Below are 17,633 nucleotides of genomic sequence, written 5' to 3'. Positions count from 1 at the left end.
GAGGTACTCGTGATGGTGATGTAATGAGGTCTTCCTCAGGGATATGGTCTTTAGGGAATTCCTGGCAAAGGAACTTCGAAAATACGTAGGGGGGAACGACACAGTGGAGTTCTCGGAAACATGTGTGGGAAGCGGCCAGAGCAACGATGAGGGGACCTATTGCAGAGAGCACAAGGAAGAAAAGGGAGGGGGGCCGGTGAAGCGAAGGTTGAGGGAGGAGATTAGGTTGTTGAAAACCAAGCTGTACAAAAAAGAGGAGCATACTGAGGCAGTAATGAATGCTATAAAGGGCAAAAGGCAATTGCACTCGCTCCTCATATTGCAGTATTTTGGCCCATTTGGAGCGAGCGAAGTACTGCAAGATGGCTGACGTCATGGCCTCCCCCCCACCCCCCCCTTAAGCTGGATATGGACTCTCACATTGAGGAATCTCCTTGCCGAACCACTCATTTCCAATCCTGGTAGGAGGTGGGCCTAAGTAGAGCGCGACATCTATGGCTTGATGTCAGGTTTCTTTCCCCTGAACAGCTAAGGAGATGCCTGCAGATAGGCACAATCGATATATTCTGATTTTTGCAATTGAAGGGGGCTGTCTCGGACATGCACTGTGGAAACAACCTCTGTAGAGGGTTGACATCCTTTGAAAGAGTTCTGGTTCCTACTGTGAATACCAGAGGCTTAATAGCTAGGCTTTATAGGGAGTTACTGCTGGCGGAACCATAGGACGGATATCTACTGGAGAACAGTGGGCTAAAGATTTCAGCATGGAGATATCTGACGTGTTCTGGGCAAACATTGTCGGAGGATATCCCACAAAACGGTGTCCTTGCAGTACAAGATGCAGGTCCTTAAACTGATACATAGATGGCATTACCCCCCGCCAAATTGGCAAAAATGTGCCTGGGGCAAACTACCGATGTTGGAGGTGTGGTCAGTTGAGGGGTGGGCAGGGGACTATTATCATATGTGGTGGAGCTGTACACACATGCAGAGGTATTGGTAAGACATTTTCTCTTGGATTAAAGGGTTGGACGGAATGGGGAGGACACTTTGTCCATTATTAATGCTCTTTGGTGTAACCGATTACGAGGATGAGGAGCGGAACCTCAACCCCATGGTCTGAATTCTTCTGATGGCGGCTAGGAGCTTGTTGCACAATTGTGGAAGCGTAACAGGGTCCCCACGAAGGAGGAGTTGCTCTAGAGAATGAAAGACGTTTATAACATGGAATATTTTACGCACCTCCTTGGTGAGTCGAAAACAGATATAGAGGGTTATTGCTCCCCTTCTTTCATAAATATGGAAGGTTGCCTATTACATGAGTTGGCTTTTAGTGAGAAATTTAGAACCATCACTGATGTAACTGTATTTGTTAGAATAGCGCTGCGGGGGATGGAATGGAGGGGGCACGGTTTAACAGTGGGGCGTGTTTTGGTAGTTGATTGAATGGATGTATGCTTTCATATGTTTTCATGCTGAAAATTGCAATGTTTGTAGCTTCCATAAGATAACATGTAATAAACTTTGATTTTAATAAACAAAATCGATCAACATCAAATTCCCTGCAATAAAATAACAGTTTTGTGTAATGAAAGATTAATCCAACATTATTCCAATGAAAAAAGGTTTGACACAATGTTATGGTATCCTCATTGGTTAGTCATTCCTCAGAATAGTAGAGGCTGTTCTTCTCATGTTAGACAAACTTTCACAGAAAAATAATAAATGTTAAACCCATTCAATTTTCACTTCTGCAATATCATTGTTCTCTATGAATTTCTCTGCACATCCCAATCCCTCCAATGATTTAAGAGCATCCTCCTATAGGTGTGAACGGTCCAATTGTAGATTTGGATGCAAGGTTTATTACGTTAATTACATTTATATATTCTTTGGTCATGGCCTTGAAACGAGCAAAGTGAAATCAACTGGGTCTATTCTATGTCGCTAGCTCCAATTGAAGGATTTGTTTATCAATGCATATAGGTAAGAACGTTTGAAGGAAATGGGTCATTTAAAATAGGAAAAGTAAGTTGCATAAGTTTATCTGAATGGGCAGTTGCCAATACAAGTGAGTTTTCGAGATTTCAATATTTCATTAATATCGTGGAGACTAAACTCGAGGAGATGTATGTATTCAATAGTATCAGACTAGTAGCAGTTAAACCTTTTTTTGAGACATGAGCTTTCTAATTTCAAAATTCTAGATTCCAGACTGGTGCCCCAAATTTCTGCTTCATATAATATTGTGGGCGGAAATTTTTCTTTATACACCTTCAGTTGGCCTGAAACGAATACCCACGTAATTCTTTGCAAAATGTTTGATGGCACCCACTAGTTGATAGACTTTGGCTTCTGTTTTTTCAAAATGAGCTTGCCAAGTAAGTCTATAATTGCGCCCCCCTCCCCAAGCCACCTAGGTAAGGATATTGGTGTACTATTTCAATTGGGTTAGAGCCACTATGCCAAGACAACCTGTTTTAACAATGGGTTAGCTCAGACTGAATATCATGACCTTAGTTTTTTTAACATTGATGCTAAGGTCATTGGTTTCTGCATCTTCACATAGTTTAATAAACCCTGCAAACACTTCGGTGTACTCGGTGTACTATCCAGAATGACCAAATCATTGTAGTAGCCTAACCACTGACTCTCACCTAGCCTTCCGAAAAGCCTTAAAAACCAGGCTGTTTGTCTAACCTTCCTGCCTTTATATCTACAGGCTTACGAACGTCATTTGTAACTATGTTCCGCTCCTCTCTCTGTAACTAAGTACCTTTTGTTTCCTATGTTTACACAATCTTGCTGCTTACGCCTTCATGTAATAGCGCCTCGATGTCTATGGGCTGCAGTGCGCTCTATAAATGCAAATAAATAAAAATAAATACTGAATTCGGGTATCACCAGGCCTTTGCGGAATTAGCATCCGAGCAGCACAACTCCTACTTGAGATCCACAAGGTACAGATTAAATAACATTGGCACAAGGATAAGTCCTGTTTGAGCCCAACGCTTATTTCAAATATTATCGGTGGTTGTCCCTGACCCTGAGCGGGATAGTCTAACCCTAATGCTGGTATGGGAGTATTTTATAGCTAATTTGATTAGGATTGTTAAATTTGTAATGTGTTCTTATAATAACGTAGCAATGGAAGTGTAGGTTGATTAGTGTGGAATTCTGAAGATTCCATTGTGCGAATGGGGAACTCTGGGACACTTTGGCTAGAGGAGCCAGTAGGGGGGTGTTCCTTTGCAGAAAGGTTACTAAAACCTTAGGTTCTTAAGTCCTTCAATTTATATAGCGCACATAAGCTTACTGCGACAATTTACCACAGATATACAAGTGCAAATGTGACTGTCTTCAGGGAAGTGCCATTCTCTTCATCAAAATTGGTTACTACCCATTAGCTCTGGTGGTTTTTATTGCTTCAGTTCCTGTATAAGTTGCCGTTGCATATCCTTCTCTTTTGAAGTTGGAATTGACTCTGGGTGCGTGATAAATGGGCTTCTCCAATGTTTTTGCCTGCACTGCACACGGCTTTGATAATTTTTTTTTGTTCATTCACAAGCTGTTGGTGCCACTTTAGCAACCGGTGGTGTATATCTTCCATGTGTAGAATTGCGCATAGCTTTGTTTACATGTTAGTGCACAGGAAAGTCTTATGCAAGTAAGCTGTTGGTGCCACCTTAGCAACCAGCGGTGTATATCTACGGTGTGCAGAATTGCGCATGGCTTTGTTTACCATGTTGGCGCATAGAGAAGTCTTATGTGAGTAACTTCTTCCGTTAACAAGCACCCCAAATTTGAAGTGGGCATGTGGCGGGTACACTTGCAGGGCGATCACCCACAGTATGTGTTGCTTCCATCTTACCATATCCGGGTGGTTAGCCACGTTTTCTGTCTGCCTTACTACAACGGTCAAAGTGTTTGTCAACTTTGCAGATCATATGTGTAGTGAAAGATGATTGATGGAGTACACAGTGTAGAGCAGTGCATGCAGATTCCTCTGCCGGCCAGCAGTAATCATTTACAGACTTTTGCATTTAGAGGCTGCATTAAAGCAACATCCCAGTGGGCATAGTGAAAATCTGTTTCAGACTTTTCTTTCTTCATGCTGGTTGTACGACTGTTTCCCTAGACACTGAACAACAACAAAGTAAAGATACCCCTCAGCGATTTCATCCCGTCTATCTGTCCTTCACCCCTCGCCACCGTCTGACAAAAGCTAAATCAAACTTGACTCTGTTCCTTCACTCATCCGCCACAGAAACTTGCATCAGCTCTTGCTTTTTTCATCTTCATACCTTGAAGAAAAAGCTTGGCTGCTTTGTATGGAAACAAAGTGACTTTGATAAATTCATGCCAGCTCTTGCCATGCCCCCATTGGCTTCTAGTGCCCAAACGCATTCATTTGAAATTTCTTTTCAACAATCTTAATCAATCTTTCATCACCTTCCAAACTCTAGCATTACTCTCCACCCAGAAACCCCTGTCCCACATTGGTCCATTTCCTCTGTCTCTTTTGCATGTCATGTTGGGGATCGCATCCTTTCTCAATGCTCACTTCTCAGCTTTCCTCCCTGAAATCACTATGTTCCTAAAAACCCTTCCTTTGGCAAGGCTTTGAAAACGGGACTGTCCCTCTACTTTCCCCTGGCCATCTGGTTGCAGCGTGAAGAGGCCACCATAGTGGTGAAGTCTGAACTCTGTATACCTGTCACAGTACTTGCCAATAGTATACAGCTCTGCTGCAGAACCATGCTCCGATTTCTTTTTCCTCCTACCCACCAGGGTCATTGTAGACCCTTCCCTTCTCTCCTCATCTTGGAATAAAATGGGGCCACCTGAACTAGCTTCTACTTTTTGTTCTGCAGAGCCAGAGGGATGGTTTGCTGCTGAAGATCTGGACCTTGGATGGTCCCAATCATGGCATCTCTGAGCAGATGACCTCCTTTGGAGTTTAAAAGGGCCACATTACACTGGGGATGATTCGGGCAAAGGGAGGATTGTCGGAGTGCAGAATATTTAGGCCATATTAGCAGCTGCTAAGCCCTGGCGCATGCACGGTTTCCTCTCGTCCAGTGCGACGTTGCACTGTGAGGATTCGTGCTACCCCGAAAACTGGAGGGAGAATGAAAAAGCTTGTAAAGAGTAGGCAGTCGGTCTACAAGGTAAAACTTTGGTGAGCAATAGCGTTAAGCACAACAGCTGATGAGGGAGGAGGTCCAGTGTATTGAGGATTACTGAAAATAAGCTGGTGCATTTTGGTTCACTGGGAGAGTTTAGAAACATGGCTGTATTTCTGAGGTCCTTAGCTTGATGAGAGTGGCGATGGACAGTAAAAAGAGAAAATACTGTGCACGATGTGACTGGAAGGAGTGGTACATGTAGGGCTTACAGTACACCAAACTAATAAAATACAAGTGTAATACTGAGACCCTATGCGTATTCCAAAATAGAAAACGCGTACTTATATCTTGAAAGAATAGTTAAAGTACAACGAATTACAAAAATGTATATAAATGTATTTTACATCAAAACATTTTTTTTTTTGAAAAATAGAACCATTAAGCACAACAATTGATCATCATATAAAATACAGTTCAATTACTCCATACAAACCATTCATGGAATATTTATACCTCATACACAAACGCCACATTAGCAATAAATCCCAACATCATAAAACAAATGTGTTCTCAATGATGTACATAATCCCGACATGTAACATGTTTCAGTTCCTATTGCCATTCAATGGCTGAACTCTCTTCAGGGGCAACAAACACTTCTTTCCTGTAGTATTAAAATTCTTTCCAGCTGCAAGATGTAAGGGACATCAAAACCTAGGTACTCAGTAATTACAAGATGTTAACTCAACAAACATTCACCAACTCCATACAAGACGAGGTACAAGGCCTTGTACGTGAAACAGAGGGTAAGAAAAACCGTCACCATGACAACATTTACTGAGAATCTAAACAATCGCCCTCGGTGTGAAATCAAATTCACAATCTTTAAACGAAGGACTTAACAATAGTCACTTGTCAGGCGACCTAACATGCTGATTGTTCGCCTAACCACTTAGCATGTGGTCAAATTAATATGAGGTGAATAAATCACACACGGTAAGTAGAGCTCACCATCACCCGAAGTGTACACGTTTCTTATAAGCTCACCGAACCTAAATTCTGATTCATAAACAGTAGAGACAACACATCTGTTTTTCATAGTTGGTCCAATGTCACAAAATCAACAGATCTCATACGTGAACTTGGTGCCAATCCACATTTTCATTTCCACCCACCACATGACTTTGCAATTTAAATATTACTTTTTGTTCAAAATTCAGTAATTTTTGGTCAATTGCCTCTTTGTTAATGCCTTCAATTTTCTTCAAAATCACCCATTCAAAATTGGTATAGTCATGTTTCATGTCTACAAAGTGCTTAACCATAAGTGCTGTAAGAACCTTGTTTTTAATGCAACTACGATGTTCAATAAGTCTAGTACGGCATTTCCTATTTGTTTTGCCAATATAATGAAGGCCACACGGACATGTAATCATGTAGATCACATTCTGTGTGTTGCAATTAGTCATGCTACCCATTGTCCAAAGCACGTCTGGATTAATCTGAACAGGCTTGGTCATTTTGGTGAACTCCCACATCACACAATGACCACAGGGGAAATGGCCCAAAACAGGGGGAAGGCCCCACAACATAGTTTGTTTCACAGGCATGGAAGGTTTGATGGTGACATCATTCCTCACCAGTACATTGCTTAGATTCTGACTCTTTTTTTAAAGCTACTAATGGAGGAGGTGATTCTTTACTATTGTAAACTTTCTTCCATGTTTTGCCAATGACATTCTTTATTTTATACGACAAATTAGAGAAGGTATTGACAAATACAGTGCCCACTTCTCTTTGCTTTTTATTGTTTTTTTCTAGAATTGCCTCTCTGTTGCTATTATATGCCCTTTTGGAAGAAGTCATAACCAATTTGGCCGGATAACCCTTATCCAACCGTTTACGAGACAAAACATTGGCACTTGAAACAAAGTCTTCCTTCAAGCTACTGTTACGTTTAAGCCTGAGAAACTGTCCATAAGGTTGGTGCTTTTTAAGTAATTTTAAGTTGGTACGCTGGTAGGTTTCGCTGCTTCTGTTAACTAAACAAGTGCTTGCTGCAATGTCCGATGTACTGGACTGTGAGATCCATGATGATCGGTTGTCACGTTATGGGATACTGTTGTGTATGCATGCATACAATAGCCTGACACATGCCCGTTTCTTTCAAACATGCGGGTTGGTTCTCCAATTGAGTAAGCATGTATTTTTTTTTTTTTTTGTTTAATTGTATAAAACAATTTTTACAAAATTGAAGAGGGGAAAGAGGAAAGGAGAGATAGAGAGGTCCCCCCATTAACTGATCCAGATTCCCTGCAAAAACATAGACAATCTTTGTCCAGAGCCCCATGCATCTCAAAGTTCCCCGAAAGGCTCTGTCAGATCAATTCTTTTTCGAATCTAGATCAAATTCAAAATTCGAGATCTTGAATCCAAAGTCAGAGACTGAGTCCGCGTCCCCCCCGGAGCAGTTAGTGTGAGGACACCCAGCTGATAACCCTACACACGTACTCCCGTCAGGTAAGCAGTTTAATCTCTCGAAAGAAGCCCACCACCGCAATCACCCAAGTGGTCTTCACCCCACTAAGAAGCCGACACCACCATTCTTCTTCATCATAGACATGTAGGTTTTTGAACAAATGCCCCAGATGTCTCAAGCGAGGGCCTGTGAGTCCTAGGCAGTTAAGCAGGAGATGCCTTGTGGTTTCTGCCATCTCTAGCTTCCTGCAGAATCTGCAAACTTCATCCGATGCCAACTTTCTTCGGAATAGGACTTCCCTTGTGTGTAGAATGTTCAAACGGATTCTTAAGAAGTTAACCCTGAAACTGGGATCCGGCCCTTTTATCAAGTAAGGCTTAAGTTTGTTCACTTTAGTCAACTGTGGAGGCAAATCTGTGAACAATTTTGATGCGGCTGCTTTCTCTAAGGTGTCGATCCAGTCTTGCTGTAATAGACGCAGTTTGAACTTGGAAGGGTTGTGTATTAATTCATCTTTACAGCTTCCAGCGCCCTCTAGGATTGCGTCGATCTTTGCTGCCCATTTTGTTAAATTTTTGCATGTTCCCGACTGAATTTCTTGCTGAATTTCTTGCATAATCAGTGGGGGGCTTGGAAGTAGAGACTTTCGAAATAGCATGACTTTGTTACGGATCACAATGGAGGTCAAGGATTGTAAAGAAAGTTCCCTTCTTAATAGCACAATTGGTAGCGAGTCGGGGAGATTTAGAACCTTTCTCCAATAGAATCCTTCCAGTTTGGACCAAAAGGAAATCGGAAGGTTCGGTAAAGCTTCTACCCCGTAAGTGAGCGTTGGGATTACTTTAGACTTATAGAAAGTCACCACTGGCGCCATAGTAAATTTTCCATATTTTTTCAGTATTGCTCGGGATTGTGAAACGAGCAGTCTTGCTTTGGACATGATGCTTTCCTGCATCGCTGTTTCCTTACTATTCTTGTTGATGATAACGCCCAGGTATTTGAAGCTGTCCACCAGTTCGATTTTAGTGTTGTTTATCACCCATGTGAATTTCTCCAACTTCCTTTCCTTTCCACCCAGAATCATGATCTTAGTTTTTTCCAAATTCATCAAAAGGTTATTTTCCTTCAGGTAGGAGTCGAGGTTGTTTATCTGCCTCTGGAGGCCAATCGGGGTTACGTCGAAGAGTATTATGTCGTCCGCATATAGTAGGCGTGAGATTTTGCTTGATCCCAGTGTAGGAGGGAACATCCGGACTCTGGTTTCATATTCTTTGAAATCGGCCGTGTATGCATTGTACAGAGCGGGGGCTAAAGGGCATCCCTGCTTTACCCCTCTTACCGTTTTTCATCCAAGAGGATGCGGACTTCTTCTCCAATTGTGTCAGCATGTAATTTTGAGTTGAAGTTTCGATTTTGGTCAATTACAATTTTTTGTCCCATTGGGTGGGCAGTATAGTAATGGAGTATGTTTCCATTGTTGTTTCAGATGAACATCTCTGATCTACTGTATCCTGATGTAGGTGGGGACAGTGAACGACCACCTGTCATTTAGGTGACCTTAGTGTTGGATCACTAATATTGAGCAGGGATTTTGTACTGTCAGGTAATGGTTATTGGTGTCTTGCCATACTGTTTTAGTTGGTGATGTCCCACAGTAATGCGCTGTTTTGTAAAAATTCCCTCTTCTTTGTACACTTCGGGTGATGGTGTGCTCTACTTACTTTGTGCGTTCTTCACCTCATATACTAATTTGACCACATGCTAAGTGGTTAGGCGAACAATCAGCATGTTATGTCGCTTGACAAGTGACTATTGTTAAATCCTTTGTTTAAAGATTGTGAATTTGATTTCACACGAGGGTGATTGTTTAGATTCTCGGTAAATGTTGTTGTGGTGACGGTTTTTCTTACCCTCTGTTTCAAGTACGAGGCCTTGTACCTCGTCTTGTATGGAGATGGTGAATGTTTGTTAACATCTTGTGATTACTGAGTACTTAGGTTTTGATGTCCCTTGTATCTTGCAGCTGGTGTATACTACATCTGTTGGTGGATGTGCTTAGGACCCCTACTGCACAACATTGAAATAATTTTAATACTACAGGAAAGAAGTGTTTGTTTCCCCTGAAGAGAGTTCAGCCATTGAATGGCAATAGGAACTGAAACATGTTACATGTCGGGATTATGTACATCATTGAGAACACATTTGTTTTATGATGTTGTGATTTATTGCTAATGTGGTGTTTGTTTATGAGGTATGAATGTTCCTTGAAGAATGGTTTGTATGGAGTAATTGAACTATATTTTGAACTATATTTTATATGATCAATTGGTCCAAGTAATGTGGTTCTATTTTTCTAATTTTTCACAAATTATTTCAATTTTGATGTAAAATAAATGTATATATATTTTTGTAATTTGTTGTACTTTAACTATTCTTTCAAGATATAAGTACGCGTTTTCTATTTAGGAATACGCATAGGGTCTCAGTATTACACTTGTATTTTATTAGTTTGGTGTCCTATCTCTTTGTTTATATATACTGTGAAACCCCCTAAAGGTGGAGATAGTGAACATTAGGGGTTAATTCTGTTTGCCCTTTTTTGATTTACTACTACGGGCTTACAGTACAGGCATTACACTGTGATTAAGCTCACTTTTATTAAGGTTTTTGAGTAACCTCAATCAACTGAGGGTGGAGGGTAGCACGCCTGTGTGTGAGGTATTGTCGGATGCTGAAAAGGTGCAACTCAAGTGAAGACTTATAAAAAAAAAAATAAAAAAAAATTAGCCTAGGGCAGAAGTTGCTAGAAGGAAGGTACCTTCAATGGGTAGAATTTGATTCTAATGATCTATTCTTAAGCGTAGACCCTAGAGGAGTAGGTTTCGAGGGTATCCAAGCATACAGAGAAAGGGAAAAGAGTCATGTTTGTCCTTTTTAAGAGGATGCGTGTTGTTGTACAGCAATGTCGGTAGAGGTGCATGGGCAGGTAAAGGTTTAATTGCTGGAAAAGTCTGTTCATAAGCTTGTGGTGTTCATAAGCAAGGGTTGGTATAGTGCCATACCCTGAATATCCTATTATTCAGAGTCTTGACAGTACACTTTTTTGGGGTCCATTATGTACCAGGAATGTGAAACATGGCAGCAGACTGTCTCTAGGTTGTTACTAGGAGAGGATGTTGTGGACACAGTGGTGGTGAAGCATATGAGGATGTGGGAGCACCATTTCAAGATGATTTTAACAGTGAGAAAGACTGACTGTGGATGCAGAGGTTGTTAAAGGATAATGGGACGAAGCACACAACCTCAACAACACGAGAAGCAATCACATAAGTGACACTGACTTCCCTGTTTTGGGAAATAAAGAACTTTATGAAAACATTCCAAACCAAACCGCATGCTCTAGTCTTTCACCAGTACAAAGCCCATACAGTACAAGAGGGACCAGAGAATGCGGAAGCAGGCGTAGTAGTGGTAGTAGCAGTAGTTGTTATAGCAGTGGAAGTAGAGGGAGTGAACAAGTTACAGCAGTGCAGTGGAGAGAGAAGTTTTGTTGCAAGAACCAACACCCAATTGAAACGAGAACGAACATGGTCACAGGTGGAAAGAAGGACGGAAAATCCTTTGGAGTCAAACTTCACTGCTTGGTATGCTCGCAGGCCGCAAGAGACGCTGGAGAGCTGCATCCGCAACCACCTTGCACATCCGGCTGAAGACCAACCAACAGTTCCGCCGGACCAGGGAAGAGGTATGGTCGGAGCAGGGAGTTTCAGAATAGAAGCAGAGTGATGGGAATTTGAAACGCAACGGATATAAGAAAAGTACAGCAGTAGGCCGACTAAGCTGCCCAATTCTGCGAATACCAAACACTGGGCAGGAGACGGAACCCAGGCAGATAAGCCAATCCAAGAGGAGAGCAGCACTCTTCCTCGTCACAATGAGAGGGAAAGCTGCAACAGGCAGTACTTAGTGGAAGAGTAAACCAAGTCTGCCGCAGCCAACGTTCAAATGAAATTGGATTTTATTTATATCGCGCTCGTGCACAAGTGTTTAAAAGAAATGACCTGACCAGTTATAAAATAACAGCTAAAGAAGTGAAAAGACCAGGGGAAGCGGATTGTCCCCCTTGGCATTAAGACTTGGTCCAGGGCTGTGTAGTAATTCCACCCTGGAGTAGAAACTGAGGATTCGCAGAATCTTCTTCTAGGCAACATGATTTATGGAACTTTAGTTTGCATCACCTGTATGGTCCACAAAGCTGAAAACTGTATCCTTGTTTGAAAATACAACAAGCCGCCTTATTTTGAAAAGACTACCCTTGGACAGTTTTCATAAGTTAATAGTTTTAGAGAGAGTGAAAGGTTTTGGACACAACGGTGAGAGGCTTTTAGTTTCAAACTTTCTGACAGTATCACTAGTTTTCTTTCAGGCAGAGAAACCCCTCCTGGCGCTAGGGATAGATGGGCATTTGGCATTTGTCCAAACCATTATTATTGAATAAAAGCGTTTATTCAGAAACATACCGCCATTGTATCCAAGCCGTTCTTCTGGTTGCTCACAACAAGGATTGGATTGTCAGTGGGTGCCTCCACCTGGCTACAGATAAGGCTGTATGTGTTCCCACTTGCTAATCTTATCTAGATCCCTGGTTGTCCAAGACTTGGAGTGGTGAGGATTATGGGACGTATGAGAGCAACATAGACTAGTTATTGGCTTGGTGTTCACAGAAAAAGAAATAGTGTGGCTAGTACTTTGACAAAGCAAATCATTAGTCTGGCTGATGACTGCCATTGGGGAGACCGTTTGGCAAGGTAGGCATTTTGATAGATATGAATAGATGGAGAAATTAAGCAGAAATAACATACTCATTTACGTGTGCTTCAAGTGTTAAGTTGCCGTCAATCTAGTATATTTCAGGTGCAAATTTACTGTATGAACATGCATAAATATTGCACTCAACGCAACTTTGTTTAGTACATGGGTATCAATATCTTCAATTTGCGTTCGTTGATTATCATTCTATGCAAGTATGTCCAAGGCAGTCTTACTTTTTGGAAGATGCATTCCTGAATGAAGGGTTATCTATAGATCTTGTCACTGACTATATTGTTTAGCTTATTCCTTTAGAATTGCAAAGGTTTTTGTAATGGTGTGCAGTTAAATGCTGCAAAACGGCCTTGTATTGACCACATACCAGTGCTTGTTGGAATGAGGAGAATGGGTATTGAAAGTGAGTGTTCATTTGGAATCCGCTACAGGATTTACTTGAGGGGAGCATTGTAGGAGATGTGTGATCACAGCCTGTTTGTTGCCTTTTTAGCATTGGAAGGGCCGTGCCAGAAACCAAGCTGTCCTCTGTCTTCTGAAGGTCGCCATTACTAGTGATGCAGCCAAGAATAAGCCTCGTGTTCAAGCATAGTATCACGATTCATGGCTCCAAGGTCGGTGGGAGATGAGGAAGCACTGTGTGCTGGTTTATCGTTTACTCGGAAGCTTCAGAGGCTGTATAAACCAAGGGAAAATATGGGATACATACTGGATCCCTGGAGAGGACTTGCAGTATGAACCTCGTACGATTGTCAATGTTGCAGTGGGGGAGCCTGTCGTGTACCCGCTAAAGGATCCACAAAGGAGTAGGATGTGAGAAGCAGGAGCCGAGATTTGGAAGACTGTCAGAATCTTTCGATAGAAATATGCTTCTAAAATAACATTCGAAGAATGAAAAAAGAAAAGGCTGAGTCTAAAATAAAAAGGTTAGAAACTAATGGGAAAAGCAACACACACACATGCGCACACACGCACGCGAATAGGTGTTACTCTTATGTAAGTACTCAGTGTTTGTGCTCGTTTGCATAAGGAATGGAGAATTTGTGACCTGGAATACATTTATCCACAAGAAAGGTATGTGGATGCCGGGGCTGCTGTGGCACATGTGTGGGAGCTTAAGGAGCAGTTGGAATAGAGGACCTTGGAGGGGGAGAGCTGTCGCTAACTTAACACTTGTATTAAGAATACATTTCTGCAGTCATTCAACGTGAATCTTGGAATGAACATGGCAGATGGAGGGGCATTCAGTGCTGGGAAGGGTTGGGGCAACACATGCTTGCTGACAGACGTGCACTGAGAGGTGGGTCCTGGTCGATACTTTGCTCCTTTCCTAATTGCAGGTCTTTTATACAGTGTTACCAATAAGTGGTGTCCCTGCACTGCACGGAAAGTAGTGATTAACTGCATCGTGCAGCTGTGCATGCTTTTCTGTAAGTTGAAAACCCTTTAGGCCCTTTTGGCATTGGTTCCTGTGAAGGTCCGGCATTGTAGGCTATTGAAAGGAAAGTGTGGAATATCACTGACTGCCTTTCCTTGGGCCTCATGCCTCCTCTCATTGGTGCATGTTTTATTGATCCGCCAACAGTGCAGAAGCACAAATGTGAGCCAGTGCTTCTGAAATGTTGGAAATCCAGATTAAGTATGGAAGCTACGTTGGGCAAAGGCTTTCCTAGAAATCTGGCAAAATAATGCATCCTTTCCACATTAAAACTTTACAAATATTCAGACCATTTCCGATTGGGGGTGGTCTTCCTAGGGGTAAATTACTGTAGTGCTACTTTAAGATCTAAATACAAATAGTAAGTCCTTTCATTTACAAATCCTTAGTTTGCTTGTTTGCTGCACGCAAATCCTATCACTCCAGACATTGTTCTAATGCTAGATTCATTCGACTGCTCTGGAATTGGCTGCCTGCCTTTAAAATATTTTGTGTCTCTGGTGCCTTATTTGTGGTAGTTTATTTTGTATAATCATTTCAGACAAAAAGGCTAACTCTATTGCTAGTCATGTGCAAACCTGTCTCCCATTGGATGCATTATTGCTAATCATGGATGACCATGCTTTATAAATTTGCGCATTCATACAAAGAAATGGGATAGTGGAAATCGGGAAGATGTGATATGTGCTGCATGGTCTCAACGTCTATTAGGCATCAAGCACATATGCCCTGAGTCGGGCAAGATCTGGTGTTGCTTTTTTCTGGCTGTGGAAAGTATGTAAAAGTTGCAGCCTTTTGAAAGCATTTTCTTTCGGGCTCTGTGATTTTATAAAATTGAGATTCTAAGGCCCAGCCTTCAGGGAGCTAAGGATCAAAACCTGATGTGGCTGTAGCAAAGCCCTGTCCTTGGACAGTACTAATGGTTACGGTCCTTGGGAGTCCTGGTATAAACAAGAGCCAATTAGAACATCTCAAGGTCCAGGGATCCCAGGTATCCTGACTTACATCTATATGTATTTTGCCTGGTGGATAGCGCAACAAAGTGATCAAAAGTAATCATGTGGAGCCCTAAAAGCTCATAAATAATTTTTTTTAATTTTTTTTTTATTTATTTGTTTACAATTCAATGAAATGAATTTTTACAAGCAGTTGACAGCGACAGCAACCCTTAATGAGTTGCGCCGCGAGCTTTCATGTAGTTATGTCAGATTCCTGGTGAGAACGGGATTACCTCTTCCAGGTCAATGTAATGTTTAGATGAAGTTGGTTAGGCTCAAGCGGACGTAGAAGTCCGAATGCGGAAAAGATACCAAAGGAAGCTTGATCTCCCTGATCAACATTGTTGTGATGGAGTGGTGGCTTTGGAGGTTTTACTCTCGCTCGTGGTTTGTGAACTGGAACTGATCATTTCAAAGGCAGACTCCAGGATTTTGACAGTCGCGATTGTCCATCTGGTTTTTTCTCCCGACATTAACCTGTTCCACCACGTAAGTTCTTCTTCCTCTCCGAAAGATGTGTGTTCGCAGACCAGTGTCGACAGATAGGTGGCTCGAATTTTTCTCACCATAGGACATCTAAGTAAGAGATGTTGGATTGATTCTGTCGTAGTGGAATTGTGGCAGAGGCGACAGATAGTGTCAGTTGAACTGGATCTGATTGCTAAAATTTCTCTCGTCAGCAGGAGGTTGAAACGAGCTCGCATGAAGAATTTTCTTAGCTGTTGGCTTGGGAACTTAGAACAGTATGGTATAGGTACATTGAGTCTGTTAAAGGTGGGTGGGAGATTCATGGTCAGTTTGTTTGTTTGAGCTTTCGATAGAGTCAGGATCCAATCAAGTTCCTTTAAATGCATGAAATGTACTGTTTCATGATTTCTCTTGTATGCTATTTTCATCCAGATGCCAGACTGCAGAGAAGAAGGTTAATACAATAGTCACTAGGAGAGGGTAACGCCCTCCTTTAGGTTCATGGCAGTGCAGACTTAAAAATCGGGAGGCTGAATTTATGCACATAACTGCTTCTTTGCATCACGAGTCCGGGACGTTCTGCTGTTTGGACTGAAACTCGAGTCATGCCATGTCTTGTTTATCCAGGAGTTTAACACAAACCACTAAACTTTAGGGAGGACTGTGAAAATGATGTCCCCAATGTTTGTGCTTCTGAGATCAGGCATCCACATTTCCTTCTATTTCTGACACCCATGCAGCATTTGTGATGCAGTGGTTGTCCCACTATTAAAGGGTCGTCCTATTTACTTGACACTTGCATATTTATGTAGGTTGCAGAAATCTAAGGATTTCCTCCATTTTACATTTCATTTGCTAGGGATGACCTTTAAATTGTGTTTCGGCCATGTTTGTGGTCTAGCCACTTGTTTGCTATTTGAAACAAGGCGACCTGAGTTCTAACCAGAGTTGGCAACTTGGCCAAATGATGGCATCCTGGGCAAATAGCTTACGATGCCTGTGCTTTTGTCCTCTTTGGCCACTAAAAGGACTGGTGCTTGGAAACCAGCTGATGCCCAGCTTTCATTGTTGTTTAAAACTCGAGGCTTGCACTGTCTCATGGTCTTTAGTTTGTTGGCAGATTAGCTGCTTTTACCACATCTACAAGCCTTTTGTAGCTTTTACTGATTCTCTCCGTTTACTGGTCTATCTAATAGATAGGCTCTGTCCCTCACATCATGTTTAACAGGGAGATACTGTTCATGAACATTTGATAACCCTTCTCCAAAGGTCGCTAAAGCATTGTGTGGATGCAGCCATCAATTACCAGCAATTTTTGTGAATGAATCATTTTGTTTTTGCACAGAAATTGAAATCGGCATTATTCAATTGACCTTAGGAACTTGGCAAAAAAAGTGTGCACCCGATTCTCAATTTTTTTTTTTTTTTTTTTTTTTTTACTGTTAAAGCTCATTTTGTTTCTTGGTTCCTCGTCGTATATACAGAAGCATAGAAAAGTAACATGCACAAAGCATTCTGTTTTTTTTTCATCACAACTGCATGTTTTTCTCCTCTTGCCTGGGTCCGGTTGTGGTGATTCGACATGCATGCGGCTACTAACACTTTAGTCGATTCTGTGGAATTTAGTATGTCCTTACAGTGCGACGGATCAGATTCAAACCACTTCAGTAATCTTTCTAGAACATTTAGCCCCAGAAATGCATAGTGTAGTAGTATAAGGTGTGTGTGTGTGTGTGTGTGTGTACACAACATGCGGTTATCGGATGCAATGTTTCCATAGCATACATCAAGGATATGGGGATATTCTGCATTAATGTGATGACCTTCAGAAATGGGCTCTTTCCTGCATTACCTCATCCTTATGCAGTAACCTTGATCATTATCCACGATGTCTGGATGCACAAATAAATGCCCAGAGAATACGCTGACACACTGCTTCCAAACGTGGCTGTGCTCTTTCCTGGTTTTCGGTCCTGTGCGCAGAATGGCGGTTTGTGTGGTAGTTCTAAGGTTTGATCATGTGGCATATCCCATCCGAAGTAGCCTTTTTGCCATCTGTGGAGATGCATATGTGTTTTTATGTTTTCCACCAAAATCTAATAGGGAATCTGTGAATAAGAGCCAAGTGCACATTGCCCCGCTTCTTACATGGGTTTTGTCACATGCTTCATAGAAAAATTCATGTTGGCCATTTTACGCTTTAGTCAGAGCAGTGAAAGGCTAGCATGGTTTCCAGCCAAATTCCTAAAATTTAAATCCCTGCAATTCAATCGTGAACTCTTTTCAGTGAAGGAGTT

General features: G+C 41.8%; 1 protein-coding gene across 3 annotated transcripts in view; it reads left to right on the top strand.

Moving 5' to 3' along the window:
* PHTF1 (putative homeodomain transcription factor 1) overlaps positions 1 to 17,633 on the top strand; it is a 596,971-nt gene that overhangs the window by 59,947 nt on the left and 519,391 nt on the right. The window contains exon 1 of one of the 3 annotated variants that reach the window (XM_069633362.1): positions 6,983 to 7,111. The exons of the other annotated variants lie outside the window; for them this stretch is intronic. The gene's annotated coding sequence lies outside the window, so the exon portion shown is untranslated. Of the gene's footprint in view, positions 1 to 6,982; positions 7,112 to 17,633 lie in introns of those variants that run through there. 3 annotated transcript variants of the gene reach the window in all.

The sequence above is a fragment of the Ambystoma mexicanum genome, chromosome 13 (assembly GCF_040938575.1).
Source record: "Ambystoma mexicanum isolate Mex_15411 chromosome 13, UKY_AmexF1_1, whole genome shotgun sequence".
Taxonomy (NCBI): Eukaryota; Metazoa; Chordata; class Amphibia; order Caudata; family Ambystomatidae; genus Ambystoma; species Ambystoma mexicanum.
Note: the sequence above shows the minus strand (reverse complement) of the source record. Positions and strands in the feature narration are given on the sequence as shown.